The 9,605-nt window shown below is 27.7% G+C and overlaps 1 long non-coding RNA gene across 1 annotated transcript; it reads left to right on the top strand.

Annotated features, from left to right (window-relative positions):
- Positions 1-254: 254 nt before the first annotated feature.
- LOC114381099 lies at positions 255-1,083 on the top strand. Its single transcript, XR_003659938.1, has 3 exons — positions 255-628; positions 707-772; positions 861-1,083. It is a non-coding gene; the product is annotated as an uncharacterized LOC114381099 (long non-coding RNA).
- The last annotated feature ends 8,522 nt before the right edge of the window (positions 1,084-9,605 follow it).

Here is a 9,605-nt window from a genome sequence, read left to right as displayed (position 1 = left end):
AATTTTTATTGTATATTACTATACCCATAATTGTTTTTGAAACTTGAAAATTTTAAACTAAATTTATTAAAGTAACTAAAACAAACAATAAAGAATGAATAAAATGCACATCTAAGTTTATATATTAAAAACACAATTGGTTTAACATAATTGAATTTACAAAATATAAAATTACTAATTCTCAATTCACAATCTATATTATAATAATGGAGCTCACTGTTAGGAAAACATTTTTCAAGTGTCAGCTCCTTAGGCATTCTGGCAAACATCCACTTTTTCAAAAGCATTTCAGTTTTAGGCAATAGTACTATAGCAAGTTCACGAGTATGTGAGTTTTCAAATTTTAAATGTAAATCTTTTCTCAGTTCTCTATTCAACTCAGACTCTTCTGCTCCAATGAAACCCCCTTACTCGTTCCACAAATCAACGACGTCGACAACAACGATATATCAACTTATCTCTTTCTTTTCATTCTAATGACGCCGTTTTACACCATCCATTCACCATTAATATTACCATTCAATTTCCCTTGGCAAAGCTGAAAACGCAGATCAAGAGCTACTTCAAGGGCGACGAGTAGGTGCTCCCGTCGATCATGGAGGCGATTCTGAAGCAGTTGTCTGAAAAGGTTCTATTTTTATCTTTCAATTTTAGGAGAAATCTTCCTATTTTTCTTAGTTCTGATTGATGATTTTAATGTGTGCAGAGAAGGAGGAATAGGATTAACGAGAAAATGAAAGCCTAGCAGAATTTAATTCCAAATTCCAACAAGGTACTATATCTCTACATATATTTATAATCATTTGCCTCTTCATTAAGTTGATTAATCTTACAAAATACTACTATTCTCTTTTTTTTAGAATTATTTTTAGACAAAGCTTCAATGCTAGATGAGGCCCTAGAATATTTAAAGCAGCTCCAGCTTCAAGTGCAAGTGAATTTTCTTTCATTTGGCTTGTGAATTATATCAATCACCTCCTTGGATATGTCTTTTTTCCCTACTTGACTCATATGTATTATTTTGTCCTTTGCATTTAGTTACTTAAAAATGAAGTTTAGAATGATTCATATTGATGATGGTTAAAGAAACTTTATTCTTACTTTATTTAGGGATTAACAGTATAAGAATTAGACTTTAGAGTATAGGAGTTATATTAAATACTGTTTTGGATATATATATATATATATATATATATATATATATTATTGAAAAACAAACAAAAATAAGCATAGCACATGAAAGAAGAGCAAGACGGATTCGAAGGGTGCCTCCGGAGAAAAGCTCTGCCTGATGTCACAAGCTCCTATTGTCATATTTACTTTCATAATATATGATATTTTATTTCTTTATTAAACTAGATTTTAGAAAAATATCTAGATTTTACATATAAAAAATTTGAGAAAAAAATATTATACACAAAATGATTGTACACTAGCTACCATCCAATCAAAAATCATCAATTTATGATAAATTTTTTAACTTTTACAAAATTATATCTTAAAAGTCATATTAATATCAATAAGTTTCTTAACCTTTTTTTGGTTTCAAATTTGAATTAAAGCATTTCTTTTAAAAAAAAATCAAATATAATTTAAAAGTTAAATATGAAAATCGGTAATTTCTCGAAACAAACTTGGCCATTAGAGACTCGATCGTTTCCAAATTCCTAAGAAATGTCGTAATTAAACATGAACACCTTAATTTGTTGGATCAATTCAAACCTTGCGTCAGCTTGAGATCTACTATCATCACTGCTTACGTAAATATTACCAACATAAAACGATTGGGGTAAGGATCGTGGAGCTATGCGGGACAAGAAACGGGAAAGATGGTGAAAAGGGACTTAGTTTCTCTATCTAAAAAATTAATTAATTAGTCTTAAGCAGTTTAATTTTAATTAAATGTTGTGCAGGAATGTTGCCAAAAAGTCTTAGTATTTGTTTCCTCATTAGTTTAAATTGATAAGTAACGCACTCAACTCAAACTTCATATTCATACCTGAAAACTGGCCACAAGGTTATGTATGTCGTACACGTATTGACTTTATTTGTATTAGATAGATTAGTTGAAGGTTAACCATTCACATGATTTTCATAGTTTCTCTATTTTAAGTTTTAGTTCTTACATTAAAAAATTGTATATATTGGTGTTTTAACGTGTAAAAGATAAGTTTTCGTACATCCTATTAAAAAGTAACATTATTATACGATTTTGTCTGTGATAAACCCTCAACAGCTTTAACTGATGTTGGACATAATAGGTTTTTTGGTCAACAAAAAGAGCATAAACCCCTCTATTAATATTGTGCAACAGCAAGAATATTTTATCATCATTAATTTGTTGCATTAAATATATTTAATGTAATGTATAATCCACACCCACTGTCTTAACTATTTGAAAACAAAAAATGAAAAGTAGCTTTTTTGTACATTAGTCAAACAAAACAATTTTACTTACAAATTCAATAGGCAGTATTTTGACATTGAAAAATCATTTCTGTTTCAAATCTACTAATTAAATATCACCAATTCAAAGTAGACACGCAAAAGAAAATTAATTTTACTTTTTAGGGCAATATTCATTAATGTACGCATTGATTAATTATCAGAGTAATAAAATTAAGAATGCAAATTGATTACTCCATAATTTGGAGTGGTTGGAAAGTCCTTGCCTAGCACAATATATGAAGTATTTATTAAAAATAAAGAATATGGTATTTAAGTTGGAAAATAAATTATTTTATTTAAGTATCATTTATGATTTATCTATCTTCTATCTTATACACTAAAAACTTGTTATGGGTTAACTTGATTGAACAAGTGTGTGTGATTTATTGTAAATTATGTGATAATAATAAAGGTCAATTCTTATAAATAAAAAAAGTCTTTTTCATTCCCTCTTAATAAAAAATATTTTTCTTCTTAATGATAGAAGATAAAAGGGCGGCCAATATATATTACCCCATTAATTGAATAGAACCGTTAACTAGGACTAAGAGATGACATTTGATTTTGCAATTTTACATTAACCAATATACTTTACACAGTAAGAATCATTTATAAAAGAATTTTTCAGGTGTTTATAGACTATAGAGTAAGAAAAATATTTTTCTTTTAATTATCATTGAATGTAAACAATACCAATTACAAATATTGCAAATTTGCTTGAAATAAAATATTATAACACAATACACGCATAAAGTTGATATGGTATAGTTTAAAATAATATTTTTAGCAAATTACAATGATATCCCTTTTGCTATGATCTAATTATGCATGCACTCCCTTTATTTGAAAGCATTACTTTGGCAATCATTTGGTGACGATGTTAAATAAACGTTAACTTTCAAAGTTCAATTATCAATACATCCTTAACAAGAATATGACATATGCACCCCTATATTTTTATAAGTATTACACATGTACCCATGTCTTTTATACATATTACATGCACACCCCTTATGTTTTACATGCACACCCCTTATGTTTTACAAACATTAACCACGATATCCTTAGGTCATTTCAGTTAAGATATACCAGCATGCACTATGATTGTTTCTAGATTCAAGTCTTCAAACTAACTGTATCAAATTTTCAAAATCTTGGCACCAAATATTAAATAAACTATTTTCATAACAATTTTATTTTTCAGAAAACACGAACAAAGTTGTCGAACATCATTAGAAATAAAAAAATTATAACACCAAATTAAACACAACAAATGTAACAAAATAGCTTCACCATACCTAATAGGGTGTGTGTAGTTGCAAAATAAGCTCCGAGAAATAGAGTTTTGTTGTAACTTGTCCACCAACAAATATCTCCAACAACTTCACTGACTTCACCAATTGGGGTTTCAGTTAAATTAAGCTTCAGAAATGGGGACATAGTTAATGTAGAAGAAGGGGGCATTTTCAAGATAAAAAATTTTAAAAATCGTGTGCCCTACATTTTAAATGGAGTTTGCACCATTTGACGGAGAGGGTACAATTGCAATAGGAACCAAAAAAATTGGAGATTTCTATCGGGTGAAAAAAAGTTTCATCATACCTAATAGGGTGTACATGTGTATAGTTGCAGAATAAGCTCCTAAAAACAAAGTTTCATTGTACCTTGTCCACCAAACACCTCCACCAACTTCACCGAATTCACTAATAGGAGTTTCAGTTAAAGCTTCAACAATGAAGACATTGTTAACATAGAAGAAAGGGATATTTTAGGATTTTTTTTAGAAAAAAAATCATGTGTCAATCACGTGCCTTGCATTTTAAATGAAGTTTACACCATTTTACGAAAACGGGGTGCAACTGTAATATGAATGAAAAAAAAAGAATGATATATGTGTAAATTGGATACAACTCAGGGTCACCATAATTTACTTTATTTTTTTATAACTATGACATATAACGATTTAGTCAATTCCCCTCGTGAATTTGTAATTTGCATATATCTTTTGAAAACATTAAGAAATTTTCTTGGCAAAAAATATATTAAATTATTAAATAAATTCAATTTTCATATTTTTTTAATGTATAAATTTTTATACTGTTGAGTATTAACTAATTAAAAATTACCTTAGACATAAGTTTTAAATTCACTATTAGAAAAATTAATAAATTTACAATTTATAATAGAATAACAATATAAAAAATATTTATATTGCAAGTGTATTCTAATTAAATTGATAAGTTTTATGTGATAAATTTGTAGCTATAAATTTGCTTAAATATAATCTCGTTTACATTTTATATGCTCCCTCCTTATGTTACTGCACATTTGATTTTTTTTTTTTCTTACTTCTTTTAGTTAACTCTATCCATTTTAAGAACTGTACAATTTGGAAATGATTTATTAAGATACATTTCATAAGTTTTAGCATTTGTAAAATGAAATTTGTTAAGTATTTTGATTTTGTAGTCAAACAACTTTCATTTGCCCAAACATTTTCAGAAAATCAAAACTAAACTAAACGATCTAGGCAGTGTAAATTTAATACAAGTATATATTATATGTGAAAGAGACAAAATAGAAAGTTTGAATATTTATATAAGTAACAAGGAGCAATAGTGATGTGCACGTAATTATTGTTATTATTTTTTATTTTTTACTACTTATATTACGGCAATATATTTGTGACTTTTTTTAACATTACTTAAATAATTTTTGTTACTATTTTGAACTGAGTATTTATTTTTTATGAAGAGTCTCTATAAAATAAAGTATAGATAATCATATTTGAGTCTAATATGATTATTATATGAACATCAAAAAAATTTCTTTAAATATTATTAAGATGAAAGAATTTTACGACAATTAATCCACATAGTTAATAATCAATTATATTAAAATATAATATATAGTAAGGGTAATAATTACTGCATGAGAAGAAAAAAAAAGACCAATTCCCAAACTGCTTTCTTCTGTACAACTGACTTAAAAGTCCAAAACGACAATAATCGAATCACAACATGCGATGGGGATAAAAAAATAGAAAAAGAAAAGGGTTCAAAAATTTTAAACCAATAAGATGCTCATTGTTAAAAAATAAATAGATAGAGGACAAAACGAAAAGGGCAAGAAGCACATGTGCCTACTTATGCCCCCTTATGAGAAGAAGGCATAGAGAGAAGCAAAAGGCTGGAGAATGAGATGAATGCAATTAGTAGCAATATTTCAGCATGTGTGTGATTGCAGTGTCACTTACTCTCTCTTCTTACAGAACATGACACTGAAAACTGAGAAGGAACATAGAGAGTACTGCATGCATAGAAGAAAATTGAGGGAGAAAGTTGGAGGAGGGGTAGCGGGGATCATCATTGCAAGACACCAGATTATTCTCTGGCATGGACCACTATGATTCCAATAGGGCAAGACTCACATGTTACCAAATCCTCTGAGTGTGTCCTATTCTTTGATATTCCCCTGCCCTAATAATAATCCCTTCTTATCATCATCATTCTTTAATACTATCATTTTTTTCCTTATATATATATATATATATATATATATATATATATATACACACACACATTTATTTAGTGGGTTTTGGTGACCTATAATAATAATAGCTTCACATAGTCATTCAACACACCCACTTTTTCTGATTTCGAACCTATTGCCCCTCGTCTCATCTAATAGAAACATTTCTTTTTGGCTTCTATTGTTATTCAAATTTCTGTTTCAATCGCCTTTATTCTATGATTTTACCTTGTTAGCACATAACTAGGCAAGGCAATCAAGTTTTGTAAAGAAAAACTCATCATTGACGTTAATCTAAAGGCTTTATCAATAGAACCAATATAGTATAATATGCAGGTATTTTAAATGCTCAGACAAATAATTTTGTCGCTCGTATTAAAATATAATTGCTTTCAGAAAACCTGTGATTTATACAAAATAATTATATGTTTAATGCATAATAATATATCTTAAGCCCAGTAAAAAAAACATATATCTTAAGTATATGACTAAAAGTTTAATCCCCAAATCTGAGTGAAAAATTATCTATTAAGAAATATCAATCGACTCTTTAAATAAGTCTTAATATTCAACATAAATGTCTATAATTTGACTTAAAATATAAAGTTAAAAAATAATAGAAACAATTTTTTATTATTAAAAAATCATAATTAATATGAATTGTTAGTATCTTGAGGGTATTTGTTAATATTTTCTTTACATTTATACATAATTTAATTATTAATTTTTTGTCTGATTATCTTTTTATCTCTAAAATTGGGATCGTCGAATGCATAATGATACTGTAATTACAAGCATTCCTTCTTCTAATTCAAAAATTGTCCACTAAGACTTCAACAAGATGAAAGATAACATATACTTAACACCCACTAATATCACAATCATATTAAGTAGGATAAATAGTCACTTCTGTTTCTAAATGTATAATTCGTTGACAAATGTATTCCTAAAAGATGAAACTATAATATTTAATTTTCAAAAGTATAAAAAGTGCAACAAATATATTCGGTCGTTAATTTTTGTCTGTCACCATTAATAAAATAACTTACGTGGCACAGATGAACAAATTTGTCACTGAAATGATTGTCAACGAGTCCATCACCAATTGCTAACATAGGGACATATTTGTTATAATATTTTCTTGACTTTTCGTCTTCCTACTCTTTGGAAATATTGACAATTGTTAATTATGAGTATATTTTAGGGGTTAAATCATAGAGGAATTTGTATTTTTTTCTCCTAATTTCTTCTTTTTGAGCAAATAATTGTTAAATTAACATCATTTAAGTTTTTGTGCAGAGAATATTAAAAATGATAGATTTATGAAGCTTAGTGAGTAAAATAAAGCCCAAAAAAATAGGAATAATTAAGGAAATTAAAGCTAATTAAGCAAAGCAAACTAATTGAGGAAAGAAGGGCTAATTGAGGAAATCAAAGCTAATTAAGAAAAGCATGCTAATTGAGAAAATAATGACTAATTGAGGAAAGCACAGCTAATTAAGGAAAGAAGATTAATTAATGAAAGCAAGTTAATGGAGGAAAGTAGTGCTAATTAAGAAAAGAAGACTAATTAAGAAAAGTAAATGCGGGCTAAGTGCAAGAAGTCCACTAATTTGCACCTATAAAAGATGAAGAAAAAAGAAGAAAAAAAACACACAGAAATTCTAACAAAATACAATTCGTTATAAGAGGCAAATACTAGAAGAAAGAGAAGAATCAATCAGAGTCATTCATTCCCTATATTTCCTTTCTTATCTTTTTCTCCTTTACTAAATATTTTTCTCTTGCAATTGTAAAACCTCCATGACAATGAGAGGCTAAAACCTCTTTGTTGGGAACTTGGCAGTCAACTACTTTTGATATAATTTCTCTTCCTATCTATTTATGAATATTACATTTGCATTATCTTTTCTTATGCTTAATAGTATTGCTTGTGACTTGATCACCCATCTACATGGTAAGTTTTAGGAGTAGCATTGGAAAACGTTATTTTCTAATAGAACTGGGAAAGAGTATTTAAATAAAGTCATCATTAGGGATAGATTGATATTTGTTTAGCATGATATACATCTTATTCTTCATGCAATTTACTATTTTAGCTCTACAAAGGGATTTGGGAGAGAAAATAGATAAAATAGGTTCTTTCGTGCGAGGGACCAAAGTTAGAGTATACTAGTAGATGCAGGTGTAAATTGAAATAATTATAAATAGAGAAAAATTATTAACATTACATCAAAGAGTAGCTCTGATAGGTTAAGTTTTCAACATTCTCATCTTCTGAATTTCCTTCTACAATATTATTGGATTTTCTCATCTTTTCTATCTTTAATTAATTAATTTAAATTCGTGTTTAATTTTTTTCTTGTTTAATTTAATTTCCAGCAATTTAATTTAATGTTTTCTACAACCTTTCCAAATATTTTTCTTAATCAAATATCCATCTACATAAGTACAAACAAAATCCTTGTGGATACGATACTCAAACTCCTGTTTTAACTTTACTACTTGTGACGAATTGGTGCACTTGTCAATCCATCAACAAATATGAATGGGTAAATAGACACTTTTGTCACTGAATGTATGATTCGTCAGCAAATGCGTCCCTAAAAGATGAAAATATAAAATTTAATTCCCGAAAGTGTAAAAAGTGTGACAAATATATCTGACTGTTAATTTTCGTCTATCACCGTTAATAAAATATTCAAGATTTGAAGAAGTGAAATATGAGATATATTTATCTTTTAGGGTAATTTGGAAAAAAACTTGTAATAATTGATACACTATTACAATGTTTTATTTTGGTAAAGTGGTACAATGTTTATTTTGAATAATTTCTATTGTGACAGACAAATTATGATTGATAATCAATATTATCTTTATTATTATGTTTGTTTTAAATTATGTTTGCTAATATATTTTTTTAAGTGATTATTGTAATGTTATGTTTGTAACGATAAAAAAATGGCGTAAACTTATCCTAAAATTATATTTTATCCTTAAATGAAATGAAATTTCAAATGTAACAAATTAGTCCAATAGAAACATACTGATATTTAGGTTCAATAAAAAATTACTGATATTTTTCGTCCAATAATAATAACTTATTAACATTTTTGGTCCAATAAGATGTACTGACATTTAGGTCCCAAAAAATTATTGGCATTTTCTTCCAATAAAAAAATATTAACATTTTCGTCCAACAAAAGTTACTATCATTTAGGTTCAAAAATGATATCTTACTGACATTTTTGTCCAATTTAATCGGCATGACCACGTTAGAAATCATTTTAGTGACAAATTCATTTTTCTGTGTCATATAGGTTATTTTATTAATGATGACGGACAAAAATTAACGACCGGATATATTTATCGCACTTTTTATACTTTCGAGTACTAAATTTTGTATTTTGATCTTTTAAGAATATATTTGTCAACAAATTACATATTTAAAAATAAAAGTGGTTATTTAACGTATTAAGCATCTATAAATTCAAGCAACCTTTAATCTTTTCTCTTTTCCGGTCTCCAAGGGAAAAAAAACACGAGGACGTGTGTGGATCACGATCCCTGAGGTTTTTTAACAATCCTGCCAATGATAGCTGATTGTTATGCGTGTTGAATCTTCG

The sequence above is a fragment of the Glycine soja genome, chromosome 13, assembly GCF_004193775.1.
Source record: "Glycine soja cultivar W05 chromosome 13, ASM419377v2, whole genome shotgun sequence".
In the NCBI taxonomy this organism is placed as follows: domain Eukaryota; kingdom Viridiplantae; phylum Streptophyta; class Magnoliopsida; order Fabales; family Fabaceae; genus Glycine; species Glycine soja.
The sequence above is the reverse complement of the archived record's forward strand: the minus strand, read 5'-3'. Positions and strand labels throughout refer to the sequence as shown.